Source organism: Abrus precatorius, unplaced genomic scaffold, assembly GCF_003935025.1.
Source record: "Abrus precatorius isolate BTA unplaced genomic scaffold, Abrus_2018 Scaffold4, whole genome shotgun sequence".
Lineage (NCBI taxonomy): Eukaryota > Viridiplantae > Streptophyta > Magnoliopsida > Fabales > Fabaceae > Abrus > Abrus precatorius.
In genome coordinates, this window is record NW_020874384.1 from 10,672,764 (window position 1) to 10,677,767 (window position 5,004).

General features: G+C 28.9%; 1 pseudogene; it reads right to left on the minus strand.

Moving 5' to 3' along the window:
- Window positions 1–2,239: 2,239 nt before the first annotated feature.
- On the minus strand, window positions 2,240–3,779 carry LOC113865847 (annotated as a pseudogene).
- Window positions 3,780–5,004: the final 1,225 nt, after the last annotated feature.

The following is a 5,004-nucleotide window of genomic DNA, read 5'->3' on the forward strand; positions in this document are numbered from 1 at the left end:
TGGTGGCGACACCAACAGTGAGCGTGAGTGCACCACAGGCCACACACTCTCCTCTTAACTTGGCCTTTGAATAACACTTTTGCTAAGGAGCCTGTGACCGCACACGTTGTATCTGTGAGGCGGGGGTTATCTGGCAACCATCCATGGTGTTAAACTGAGTATGTCCTTAAGGTTGAGGGCATCAGGAATCTGTGATCACATTGCCACAGTGAGTGTGGCTAACGTGCAGTGAGCGTATATATGTGTGGATTATTTGATGGTGTAGTGAGTGCGCCTATGTATAAATTGATGTGATTTACTTCTGTGTATAGTGAGAGAATACACGTGTAATGATTGATATATACTTGATGTGTGTGTAGATTGCGATAATGATCTGAATTGTATTATATAACAATTGGAGTAGGCAAGGTGAGTCTTTATATTTGTGCGTGATATTGTAGAGTACTCACCCTTATATTTATTTTTTAGGTGACTAAGACGATCAGCACCAGACCCAGTGAACGGAGGGATGGAATTGCTATAGGACTTAGGAAATTGATTTTTAAAATTTGATGTATTTAATTTAGTCTTGTAGCATTTATTTGATGCAAACTTATAACCCTCATTCTTTTGAAATACCTTATCGAACCATGTATTGGGAACCATTTAAATGAAAGTTTTTATTATTCCCAAATTTTTTTAAAAATTAATTAATTGAAAAAATTAAATTAACGTGTTACAAGAGAAACCTGAGGCATCTTGTTCTACATCTTATTTTTTGGTGGGACTTGGAATTTCGAGCGATCGCACTTGAAGACTAGGAAATAATCTCTTTCCAGATTGATTCTCTATGACTTTGTTTACGGTTGTTTTAGTTCTTCTCTTTAGCATGAGTAACTAATTCTATAGCTAGGGCTATGGGAACTATTGTTCATAAATTTATGGGAGTTTGAAGTTTAAATCTATATTTGATTTTTGTTCATGATTAGCTTTTATCCTATTATGCATAATTATAATCCTAACTAATTATATCGTTAAGGGATCGTACCTCGATTAGTTAAAAGATCTATAGGATAAAACGAGATAAAGGATTAGGTAGACCAAACCAATCTTTCTCTTTCAATCGTTTTTAAATTAACAAATTCATAGGGGCTTTATGCTTTTTTTAATTGATGTCTTGTGTGTTCATTGGGATATTAATTTAGAGAAAAAAATATTAGTATTGCATGATCATTAGGTATTACTAGTATTTGTATGAATGATTGGTAATCGCAAGGAAATTAATTTTAGAGTTAAACGAAAAAATAACATAAAGGTTTGAATGAGAAAATCCATACGCCCTAGGATCCTCTCCTATAAGTTCAACCAAGACGTGTGCTGTATTATTTGCTTTTATTCATAATTTTATAATTAAATTCTGGTTCTTACTTAATTTCACATCTTTTAGGCTCAAACAATTGAATTAAGAAATTCTTAGTAATTGAAAATAAATCCTTGTAGGATGATATTTCAGGAACTTATTTTAGAACCCTTTATTACTTTTTGATGGATACACTTGTCCACCGAACAATGTTTGAGATATAACTAGTTGCCTACTTTGAGCTTTATTAATTTTCTTTTGGTCCCTTGCTTCAAAATTATATGAAATATTTTGATGATCTTGAGTTTATGAATTAAGCAATTAAGTTGGATCATTTAAGAAGTAGCAAGTTGAGTTGCATGAATTCTCCTCTATTTCTTGTCTTACGTGCAAAAAGAAAGAAAATAGGTGTAAATATAACGAGAGAATGGAAATAACAAAAAGAAAAGAAAAATGTTACAAATGGTTGAAAGGGAAGAGAAGTAAGAAAATAATTGTAAGTGCAAATATATCGATGGTTAGTACTATAAAGATGACAATTGATACCTAACTTATAAAATTTATGTTTTCTAGTCACTTGATATAATGTTGGTTGTTATCATTTAGTTATGTAATTATTTAAATTAAATTAGAATATTAGTTCATTAATAGAACTGATTGAAATTAGATTGTAATAACTAATAATGCAATATACCAAAAAAACAAAAGAAAGTAAGTGAAGTCATAATATTTTCTTTTTTAATTTTCACTAACATTGACTATGTAATAAAAAAGAACTACAATTCTTTTACATCTCCTTGCTTCACATGGGATGGTTTGTATACTTCTCGTAGGAAAAGGAAAAGAAAAATTGCATAAAATTTTATTAAAAGAGGTGTCTTATGGTTGTGGAATATCATTTTAAGCTGCACAAGTAGGCGCTTTTCCTGTAATTATAGGCTTAGCATTAGCACATTTTGCAGTTGCTTCAGCTCCGTTAAAAGTGAGGTCAACATCAGTTACTTCTATTCCCTCACATGGTACACCACTACTACAGATCAGAGTCAACCCTTCTTGAGTTGCTGAAGTTCCCTTAATGTTCTTGAAGTAAATCTTACTTATCTTAATTTTGGATGGATTCTATCATGAAAGAAATTCAAAAAATAAATAAAAATTAGTCATTTAAATCACATTTGTTTCGATTGATTAGTTTCTAAATTGAAGAGTATGAAGGAATATAATTAAGATACTATCATTGGGCTATAAATTAATGGATAAAGAGCTAAATACCTTTTTGGAGCATTGGTTCCATGGGCAATACTCTTGATCAATAATGATAGGATTCTTGACATTAACCATTGTAAGATCTTCAAAATGCATATCACTTATAGTAATTGTTCCTGGAGTATCAGGCCATGTCTTAATCCTCACACCATTGTCAGTTTCTGTCAAAGTACAATTCTTAACTAGAAGTCCTTCTACAGGCTCTTCAGTTTCATACTTTCCAAGGCTTCCAACACTAATGCCATGACCAGGTCCACAATTAACATTTTGGATAGTTAAGTTTTTACTACCGTCACCTATTGAGATACAATCATCTCCAGTACCAATGTTAGTGTTAATAACTTTAATATTTGTTGATCTTGCAATGTGGATCCCATCAGTGTTGAGGCTGTTAGCTGGGGCACTAATTTTGAACCCATCAAAAGTAACATTGTTGCACCCCAAAACATTTACATGAAATTTTTGCTATCCTTGGAAGTAACGTCACGAATAATTGAATTCTTGACGAAATTAAAACCAAAATTCTGTTTGCATTTCAATAAAAGAAACTCAATTAGATTGCTATTTTGTAAAGGCATAAGTTAGGTAATATTATTATTTGAATGCCAAAATTCATATTGATTTATTACCATGCAAAGCATATGGCAATCCTTGTTTGTTGAACAATCATTAAGTTTCCAAGCAGCTTCTCCTTGACCATTAAAAACTCCACTACCTGATAGGGTAAGAGAGTCAATATATCCAAAATTGACCCACTGACCTGCATCCTTGAGGTCATTCTGGCTTATTGGTGCCTGAATCGTGCCGTCAACTTTAACTTCAATAGGAGCCTTGCATGGACCTTTGACATCCAATGCACTCATTTGGTATGTTCCAGTAGGGATTATAATTTTGACAGGAGTAGTTGATGCACATGCTTGAGTCCAAGCAGTTGAGAAAGCCTTATGAATGTACAAGAAACAAAAATATAAAGAACCTAAGCCATGATTTTATCCATAGAATTTGTTAAAAAGAGTTTAATAAATTTTTATCCCTTAATTTCATATGATAATAATACCTTAGTTATATCTGTATTTGGTGCTCCTCCAAATCTTGATATGTCAAGGACTGCAGGTTGAGCTGTACCAAAGTCAATTAGAAACAAGAGTAAAAATCATATAGCATTGCTAAACTTCATATTGCTTTTGAATAGTTTGATGGAAAATATGCTACTTTTCTTGCGTTATTGCATACAAATTTGTTTTTAAAGTTTATTGTGACATTATTTATGTTGCATTGCAGGTTTTTGGGCCACAAACTAAGTAACTAATAAATTTCCAAAAATATGACTTTTACTATTTTAACACCTTCGTTGATCATTCCTATCCAATTATTTGTAACTGAATTTACTTCTTTGGTTGATATATATTAATGTATTTTTTTCTTAATTTAAAATACTAGTTAAAAAAAATCTGAAAAAAATAATAAAATTGAATTAAGTCAAATCTTCGTATTTAGAATTCTCCTCACACTAGCACTAATAAATTTACAACCCAAGTAATATACTTTAGAAAAAAAAAATCATAAGCATTTTGACTCTTTCTATAATAATAATAATAATAATAATAATAATAATAATAATAATAATAATAATATTAAATGAGTAACGTTTGATATGTTAATATTAACATAAATCTTAGTTAATCATAATATAGAAATAAAAACATAACTTGAAAAATTTAATCAAATTAAAATTAAATATAAAACAATTTTTATATTATTTTGATTAATTTTTTTTCAACATTTTATGATGAGCTTTTTCTCTTTTATATATATATATATATATATATATATATATATATATATTAAAAATACTATTTCTACCGGTTGATTACAGGAACTATTTGCTACAATACAAGTTATAATTTTTGAATGTTTATATCAAAACAATCGTCTTAATTCTGGTAAGTATCTACAAATTTTCTTTGTAAAAGTTTGTCCATCATATTTTTTAAGAAGGAGTATATATATATATATATATATATATATATATATATATATATATATATATATATATATATCGTCAACCATCAATATAAAATTCTTATATATAATCAATTTTAATAAATTTTTTCATAAATACAAGTAAAATATAATAATTACGAATCAATTATAATTTGAATTCTAAAGTAATGTAAATCATGGTAATCAATTTTAATAATTTTTTATTAAATGCAATTTATAGTTAATTTGTTGTTGTTATTATTAAAATACACCAACATTCAGATCTTTCTTGTTACCAACACTATTTGAGTTTAAGTATTTCAAAGTTTAATAATCTTAAATTTCGTTTAAATGCATAAAATCATAAATAAATGTAGTCAATTTTACATATAGACATCAATATATTATTTTTATATATA